Source organism: Lithobates pipiens, unplaced genomic scaffold (assembly GCF_037356315.1).
Source record: "Lithobates pipiens isolate NorthernLeopardFrog02 unplaced genomic scaffold, aLitPip1_a1.2 Scaffold_8, whole genome shotgun sequence".
Lineage (NCBI taxonomy): Eukaryota > Metazoa > Chordata > Amphibia > Anura > Ranidae > Lithobates > Lithobates pipiens.
The window spans coordinates 342,948,532-342,958,674 of record NW_027507903.1 but is presented as its reverse complement, the minus strand read 5'-3'; positions in this window follow the sequence as shown (position 1 = coordinate 342,958,674).

The following is a 10,143-nucleotide window of genomic DNA, read 5'->3' as shown; positions in this document are numbered from 1 at the left end:
GCTCTCACAGCTGCTGCTACTCACTCTGGTCTCACAAAATAGATGAAATAGTTAAATAATACTGTTTTTTGAGCTTGGGGAGGATCTTATGAGGTTATCTTACATAAACGCTTCTAGACGCAAACATGGCTAAACTCTGCATGCAAACACAGCAAATCGGGTGTTTCTAAATGCCGGTTTCAGCTTTTAAAAACATGAGACGCTGGTGTAAACTCTGCTGAACACATGTGCATGGGGCCTAACATGTATAACATTAAGTGATATCTATTTTTATCTATCTATTCTTATTTTATGCAAATTTTGTTATCTAAAAAGAGGAACTCCCAGCTACAACGCCCATCTGCTTCACTGAATTTAAGTGGGTTATACCACATTTTCTATGTTTTGCAGCACACAGAAGCTGCTGAAACACACACACACACAAAATACTTCCCAAATCTGTTAGCCTCCAATGCTAAACAGTGCATCACCAAACACAATGCAGGCACAGAAAAGCAACACCTATTATGGTTTATTTATTGCAGAACATTTCCTACATTTCTTCTGTAATATGCAAATTCTATTACATTCCTTGGTGACAAATGTCATTGGGACAGAAATTGATGGGAAATCCGAAATGCTACAGATGCCATCAGAACAGTAGGAGAGGGAAAATCTTCCAATCCTTTGCTAATTTTCTAAGGGGGGTTTCAGGTTACTTTGGAAAGATTGCCTCTCATATCCTATTGTGTGTCAAGGACAGAAGGTATTGGGTAACCATCCTAACAGGTAACAGATAATTAACCTTCAGGCATCCACAATCTGTAAATTAAGGTGGAACTCAAAGCAGTAACCCTCATCATTTTGTCCACCGCTTCCCTCCTTAATTTATGGTTGTTACCTCAAAAAAGCATACTTTAAATGTCCTTTGCTTACTTAAATATGAGGTCAGTTGATATCCTGAGTTCCAAGTATCCCATTTTCTTCACTGTAGAAGAGAAGGGTCCTTCTTTAGGTATCCATGTTGCTTCCTGGGTGACCAGAACACTTCTAATTGGTTATAGAGCAGAGGAGTCCACTCAAGCTTAAGACTGTAATTTGTGCCAAGAGAACTTTAGTCTACTATTGACGCATGTTTTTGCTCCAAGCTAACAAAGTGCACTTTCAGTGACAGCTGAAGGTCTTTACTAAGGATTAGGAACAGAGCAGCTTGATCATGTTCATGTTATCATTATAACTGACATTCATGGTGACCACATGTAGGCTAGTGGTTCATTCACAAAACAAAACTTTGTAGCCTGAAGATGAGAGTGTGCCTCTGATATTGTGGTCTGTTGAAAAGTGCAAAACTGTTCTGTGGTCAGGCAAATTTAAATTCTACATTCTTTCTGGCAACCATGGACGCAGTGTTCTCTGGACTAAAGAGGAGAGGGGACTTTGTGACTTGTTATCTGTGCTCAGTTTAAGAGGCTGCATCTCTGTTGATATATGGGTGCAGTAGTGCGTATGGAATGGGCAGTTTGCACATTTGGAAAGGCACCAATACTGAAGGATATATCCAGGTTTTAGAGTAGCATATCCTCCCATGAAGGTGATGACTTTTTCAGGGAAGGCCTTGCATATTTCAACGGGACAATGCTAAACTGCATTAATGACAACAGCATGACTACATATTAGAACAGTCTGAGGACTTCACTGGCCTGCCTGCAGTCCAGACCTTTCACCAACTGAAAAATATGTGGCACATATGTTGAAACAAAAATACTACAAAGAAGACCCAGGACTGTTGAGCATTTGGAGTCCTATATCAGGCAAGAATGGGACAACATTCTTCTCCCAAAACTCCAGCAACTTGCCTACTCAGTTCCCAGACATTTACAGAGCGTTGTTAATCACTTTCTGACATAGGTGTGCGCAGCCTATAGCATTAGGGTGTGCACCCCAAAGTTCAAACACACATGCGTGTGTCTACATATAAATATATATATATATATATATATATATATATATATATATATATATATATATATATATATATATGGCCCGGGACATTTATCTTCCTGCCGGCACAGTGAAAGAGAAATGCATAAGCACTTCTCCTATGGCAGAGCTGGTAAGAGGGACATATTTCCCATCTCCCCGCCTCACAGAGCAATTATGCTAATGCACACGAGGTGATAAGGATGTGCCCAGGCACACCCCTATGCTTGCTGCCTTGCCACAGTACATGTACTGCGGCAGGGTGGTGCGTGAATGCATTGTAACATATATGTGCTTCAGGTTCCTGTTCTGGGTTTAGGAGCACGCCCCCTTCCTCGTGAACACTGTGTCCACTCGACACAGCATATTGCAGATCCCAGTACTGGGGCCTATGCAAACACACAATCACAATGTCAACAAAGCTGTTATGAATGAATTCATAACAACTAAGGTTCCTATGCTGTGATTGGTCCACATGGTACCTGAGTCAATTGCAGCACCCTATACCATGTGAATAGCCCTTGTACTACATAGTTGAAGGTAAATCCAAAGCAAATTGAATAAGAAAATTGTGTAATGTATGGCCAGCTTTACTGTGATGAAAGCATGTTAAAAAAATAAATACAAAATGGTAGAAAATGAAAAAAAAGGGGATGCTAATCCATGGTAAACATGGCCCCTGTACCAACATTTTTGAAACAGGTTGCTGCCATCAATTTCAAAATGACAATTTTTTTCGTAAAATTGTACATTTTCTCAGTTTAAACATTTTCTGTTTTCTATTGAGAATAAGATATGGGTTTATGAGATTTGCAAATCATTGCCTTCTGTTTTTATGTAAATTTTACAAAGCGCCCCAACTCTTTTGGAATTGGGGCTTTACCTCACCAGTATTTAGAATAGGAGATGTTGCTGTGGTCTTATTTTTTTAATGATCAGGTGGAGGACTGCACAGGTTTGTTCTGAAAGCAGGAGTCGGTGGGAGTGGGGGCTGTGTGGGCTCTCTGTGTCTCTGCCACACCCCCACTCTGTGTGCACTCAGTCAGAGTCAATCATAGATCCTAAAGTCATATAATAGTGCAGCGCAACTCCTTAATAAACCTAAAGTGCAAGTGCCATGTTCTCTTATATTACTGGATGACACATATATGTATCAACTTATACAATCAATGAACGTTCAAAAAGGAAACTTTTAAGCGTGTAGCAAGTGAAAAAAAAATCACAAAAAAAAAAAATAATCATGGAATAATCAACAAAAAAAGTCCATATAAATATCCTCTTTCACCTCTGTGAATAAACAGAATGTCATGCAAAACAAAATACATAAAGTGCCTGTGTAATCCTCCAACCTGTGCTCACTGGCTGCCCACCTCATGGTAGGATGCCTGTTTTACCAGTAAGTCATAACAAGTTGTTCCCCTTAGGGGTAAAGCCAAGTCTTAGCTGGAAGTAAACCAGCCATTTCGACTCTCCTTTGTAGGTATAGTCATGAGAAGGCAGTCATATACAACAGAAGATAAAGAATCTAGTGCTCTCCATTTAAAAATAATGTATTCCTAGTAAAATGTATTACAATCCATTCACATAAAAGGCACTTAAACCATGACAGCTGATGCCCGCTCATATCCAAACACCGGCTTGCCGCCACGTAACTAGGAATGGCCGTAAGATGACATCAGATGTCAAGCTCCTATCACATATGCATTGCATCCAGGGGCCTGGACTTCGACAGTGATCAGGTGGAGAGCTGCAGAGGTTTGTTCTGAAAGGAGGAGTCTGTGGGAGTGGAGGCTGTGTGGGCTCTGTGTGCACTGTCTGCCACACCCCCACTCTGTCTACACTCAGCCAGAGGCAATCAGAGATTTGTCTCTACATTTAGTCAGATAGTGGTAGGGCAAGCTGTTTCAACAAGAATTCTAAACTTCCAGTGATAAGTCTTCTTTAAAGTAAACCTCAAGATAAATAGGGAACTGCCATTGCTGCAAGATGACAAAAATCTCTCAGCCTGAGGCCTGCCAATTGGTTGCACCTGAAATATTACCAGCAGAAACCTCCTTTAAGGCATGAGATAAATGGTGCTTTAACCCCTAGGCACGATGGTACACAAGAGGCTAAGAGGCCGCATATTTGCATACTAATTATCAGACACCGCTGTGCCGAGAGTGCATGCCCTATGGGCTCCTGGCACAGTTACCGGCGGCTAATGGAAAGCTCCTGATTACTTTTTGCGATTGGGAGCTTTCCAATCATGTGATCGCCATGACAGCCTAAATCCCAGCATCTGAAATCCCTAAGACCCCTTTTTACAATGGGGCGCTTTTTGCAGGCGCTACAGCACTAAAAATAGTGACTGCAAAGCACCCTGAAAGAGCTGCTGCTGTGTCACCAATGTGAAAGCCCTGAGGGCTTTCACACAGGATCGGTGCGCTGGCAGGATGGTAAAAAAAAAAGCCCCGTTAGCAGCATCTTTGGAGCGGTGTATATACCGCTCCTTCCCATTGAAATTAATGGGGCAGCGCAGCTATACTGCCGGCATAACACTGCTGCTGCAGCGATTTGCAGTGGTTTTAGCCCTTTCTCAGCTACTAGTGGGTGGGGTAAAAGCTCCTCGCTAGCAGACAAATAGCGCAGTAGGATGATTAGTATTGGGGGCAGAGTAGGAGGAGCAGCAGTGCATAGGGCTGGGGGGACAGAGTTCCGACCTCAGCCGAGTGCCAGGGGAAACAGATTTTGTAGGGGAATCTGATCTCGGCACAACACTGGGCTGCTCGCTCTCTCACCCGCCCACTCTCACCGGCATTTAATTTCCGGGGGGGGGGGGGCAATTTCAACGTTGCCACCCCTGTGTTAACCCTAGTTCTGGGTGTAACATGGTAAGGAGTAGAGCTGCATAGTGATGGACAAACTTCCAACGGGACGTTTTGCGAACGCGGCCGATAGTTCGCGAACCGTAACGTTCGCGGCGGCCCCCATTGACTTCAATGGGAGGCGAACTTTACAAACCTACAGGTCAAATTTGCAGCCACAAAATAATTACTAGCTGTGCACACATATTCCCACCACATGGCCAATGACATAACACATGTATGAGGTGAATCTGGGATAGACAACTACAAGCATTCTTTTTTATATGTGAAATTCTGACAATTCAGGACTCATGAGGCAATGGAGGCGAGGGAAGGTCAGTGTAGGCAAAGAAGAGGGTGCAGGAGATGATCACCAGCACTGTGATATAGAGCACTGACACCTGCACCGTGATAGAGTCATCTGACACCAGCACCGTGATAGAGAGAGAGCACTGACATCAGCACCGTGACATAAAATACTGACATCAGCACCATGATATAGAGCACTGGCACCTGCACCGTGATAGAGTGATCTGACACCAGCACCGTGATAGAGAGCACTGACATCAGCAGCGTGACATAAAGCACTGACACCAGCACCGGGATATACAGCACTGACACCTGCACCGTAAGCAGCCCCAGGAGAAAATCAGCATAGCACAGGGATGGTGGGAGCCCCTCATAATGAGCATAGCACAGGGATGGTGGGAGCCCCTCATAATATGCACAGCAGAGGTACAGCCCCAGGAGGAAGTCAGCACAGCACAGGGATGGTGGGAGCCCCTCATAATAAGCAGCCCCAGGAGGAAGTCAGCATAGCACAGGGATGGTGAACTTTACAAACCTACAGGTCATATTTGCAGCCACAAAATAATTACTAGCTGTGCACACATAGTCCCACCACATGGCCAATGACATAACACATGTATGAGGTGAATCTGGGATCGACAACTACAAGCATTCTTTTTTTATATGTGAAATTCTGAAAATTCAGGACTCTTGAGACAATGGAGGCGAGGGAAGGTCAGGGTAGGCAAAGAAGAGGGTGCAGGAGATGATCACCAGCACCGTGATATAGAGCACTGACACCTGCACCGTGATAGAGTGATCTGACACCAGCACCGTGATAGAGAGCACTGACATCAGCAGCATGACATAAAACACTGACACCTGCACCGTAAGCAGCACCAGGAGGAAGTCAGTATAGCACAGGGATGGTGGGAGCCCCTCATAATGAGCATAGCACAGGGATGGTGGGAGCCCCTCATAATATGCACAGCAGAGGGTGCAGAAGAGTAAGGCTGAGTGAGCCACTCAACCAATTCTGGTGCTTCCTTTGACGTAATCGCACACACCTTCTGCAATTTCCCACTTTGGCTCAAGCCTGTTGCTCCTGCCCTACCCCTACCACCCCTGCGGAAGGGCCTGCCTCTTCCTCTGCCTGTCATTTTTTAAATGACCCTGTGACAAAACTCTCTACAGAAGTGCAGTATGTATGTGGAAGAAGGTATATAGCACCCCGCTTCAATCTATTGTTTTTGGGGGCCACTGATCTATCACACCAGTTATAATACTTTTTTTTTGGATTGCATTTGTCACTCTTTGTAGTATCGCTGCAGAACCGCTCAGCAGTCACAATGCTGCACAGTGGAAACGCACTATACTATGCTTTCTATATGTGCAAGTATTTTATACATGTATTACACAACTATATACTGCACACCAAATAGTACACCTATACCAGTCCTTAAGGACCTTTGTGGAATTAGTAGGTTGTGATTAGCAGACTGTACTTCACTCAACACTATTTACTGTAGTACACTATACCTTACCAGTCCTTAGAAGGACCTTTGTGGAACTAGTAGGTTGTGATTAGCAGACTGTACCTCACTCAACCCTATATACTGTAGTACGCTATACCTTACCAGTCCTTAGAAGGACCTTTGTGGAACTAGTAGGTTGTGATTAGCAGACTGTACCTCACTCAACCCTATATACTGTAGTACACTATACCTTACCATTCCTTAGAAGGACCTTTGTGGAACTAGTAGGTTGTGATTAGCAGACTGTACCTCAGTCCCTATACTGATAAAGGACTGCTGCAGAATAGGGCAGCAGTCAGCAGTAGTGCACCTCAACCCTATATATTGTGGACCTATACCCGCCCTTAAGGATTAGCAGACTGTACCTCACTCAACCCTATATACTGTAGTACGCTATACCTTACCAGTCCTTAGAAGGACCTTTGTGGAACTAGTAGGTTGTGATTAGCAGACTGTACCTCAGTCCCTATACTGATAAAGGACTACTGCAGCAGAAGGGCAGCAGTCAGCAATAGTGCACCTCAACCCTATATATTGTGGACCTATACCAGTCCTTAAGGATTAGCAGACTGTACCTCACTCAACCCTATATACTCTAGTACCCTATACCTTACAAGTCCTTAGAAGGACCTTTGTGGAACTAGTAGGTTGTGTTTAGCAGGCTGTACCTCAGTCCCTATACTCATAAAGGACTACTGCAGCAGAAGGGCAGCAGTCAAGTATAATATTCTTTCTATATTTGGAAGAAAGAATATTATACGTGTACAACCCTATTACCATACCAGTCCTGAAAAGGACCTATGTGGACCTAATAATAACAGCTAATGATTAAACTGACTGTCCCTCACTGCTACACACAGCTTCCTGTCTGTCCCTATTTAAACTGACAAAACACAGACTGCTGCAACAATAACTTGAATAGCACTGCACTCAAAACTATATCCTGTACTACTACACCATACCAGTCCTGAAAAGGACTTTTGTGGACCTAATAGTAACAGCTAATGATTAAACTGACTGTCCCTGCTACACACAACGTCCTGTCCCTCCCTGCACTCACTAAAGACAGGCTGCTGGATTTACAAGCACAGCAGTTCACTCAACCCTATATACTGTACTACTCCTATACCATACCAGTCCTTAAAAGGACTTTTGTGGACCTAATAGCTAGCGATTTGTGTCACTGCAGTCTCTCCCTGCTCCACACAGCAACCTCTCCCTATAGTGACAGTAGAAAGAATGTAAAATGGCCGCCGGATCGGGTCTATTTATAAGTTAGGGGGAATGTCCAAGTGTCCATGTGCTGTAATGTCTCAATTGGCTGTCCTGTACCACATGATGGATGTGATAGATGCCATAGGTCAAAGTTCTTTTACACAGTGAACACGTAAGTCCGCCGGTCGAACAGCGGGAATAGTCCGCCGATTGGGCGGACCGCAAACAGCCGAAATTCGCCGCGAACAGACCGCCGGGCAAACAGTTCAGCCATCCCTAAAGCTGCACAATTAATCGCTAAAAAAATCATGATCTTGATTCAACCCCTCAGGATCTCTATTGCAGATTTCACCGATTCTTTCATATAACGTAGAGAGACTTATCTGCTCACTCAGCTGTCAAAAGAAAACATCCAGTCTGCCAAGTTTTTAAAATGAAACATTGTAACCAACTTTTCCTTCTTAGATCAAAGGGAAACTTCTGTGTGTGTGAAGAAAAAAATCCAGGCTGTCTGCCAAGTTTTTAACGATCTGTAAATGCAGGAAGTTGAAACACTTAAAGTCTAAATCTTTTTCTGACACTTGTTTCTTAAGTTAAAATCAATATTTTTTGCTAGAAAATTACTTGGAACCCCCAAACATTATATATATTTTAGCAGAGACCCTAGGGAATAAAATGTCAATTGCTGCAATATTTTATGTCAGAGTAAAAAAGTAACAGTACAGCGCAAATATATAGTATGAATAATTAAATAACACTCAATAAAATAAAGTGCATAAAACACAAAAGTCCATAAGTGAGAAAAAAAGGTAATTTGTTTTTATGCTCAACACTCGGCACTGGAGATCAGTGCTTCTGAATGTGAGTGTAACTTCTTTTTACTATTGTCTTTTAATAAATTCGTATCAACGGAGAGCACTAGATTTTGTTTGTTCTTTATGTTTATATATGGAATCACACTGATTTGATGACATGGAGAAGGATTTTATCTTGGAGTACTCCTGTTTTGTCTGCCGAACTTTATGATTTACCCTTGATGGGAACATGCGTTTTCTGACCTGTCTGATATATCAGGGGTCCATTATTTGAGGTGAGAGTCCATCCTGCTCAATGGTGAAGGGATCACATCATCACTTGTTACATTGATTGAAGACACACTGCACAAGCGGACTCTTCCTGATTACTACACCTTTTTTTCTCACTTATGGACTTTTGTGTTTTATGCACTTTATTTTATTGAGTGTTATTTAATTATTCATACTATATATTTGCGCTGTACTGTTACTTTTTTACTTTGTAATGTGGGATTTGGTATTTTGACCTATAGTATTCAAGCTGCAATTTTTTCACTTTTTCACTTATTTTATTGTGTTTAGCGTTGGTTGATTTTCTGTTTAATATTTTATGTCACACTGTATTTGCCCAGCGGTCTTTCAAATGCAATTTTTTGGGAAAAAATACACTTCAATGAATAATAAAAAAAATTTTTTTATTTTTTTTATTTTTTTTTTAATGTGTGTTACGCCGCATGAATCCTAATCTATCTTCTAAGCAAAAAAATTGTGATTCACATTTTAGTTAGAACCGTGTAATTCTTGTAAGAAGAGTGGAATTATCCCTAATTAGTTTCCAGCTGCTAGGTGGGTAGACTTTGACACCGAGTGGCCGCATATATGAGTTCATAGGAAATGGTTTTCTATGCTAAGAGTGCACTCACTAAAAAGTAACCAAAATGTCACAGGAAGCTCCCCGATGCACACTTGTGATTGGGAGCTTCTGACCATATGACCGCTGAAACATCCAATAACATGATCAGAATGCCCGTCTCTGCTTTTTGGCATTTTTTTTCTTTTAACCACTTAAGGACCACCTCCTGCACATATACGTCGACAGAATGGCACAGCTGGGCACAAGCACATACCTGGTACATTGCTTTAAGTGCCCAGCCTGGGGTCTGGAGCGCGGCGGTGCGCTCCTGACCGAGTCCTGAGCTCTGTGATTGCGATTGGGTCACAGAGCTGAAGAACGAGGAGAGGTCTGTGTAAACAAACCTCTCGCCGTGCTTCCTAGTGTGGCTGTCACCGATCGTCTGTTCCCTTTTATAGGGAAGAACGATCAGTGACGTCACATGCCAGGCCACGCCCCCTACAATAAAAAACACATAACGTCATATATACACCTACACTGCCCCCTAGTGGTTAACTCATTCACTGCCAGTGTCATTTACACAGGAATCAGTGCATTTAAATAGCACTGATTGCGGTATAAATGGTCCCAAAAATGTGTCAAAAATGTCCGAT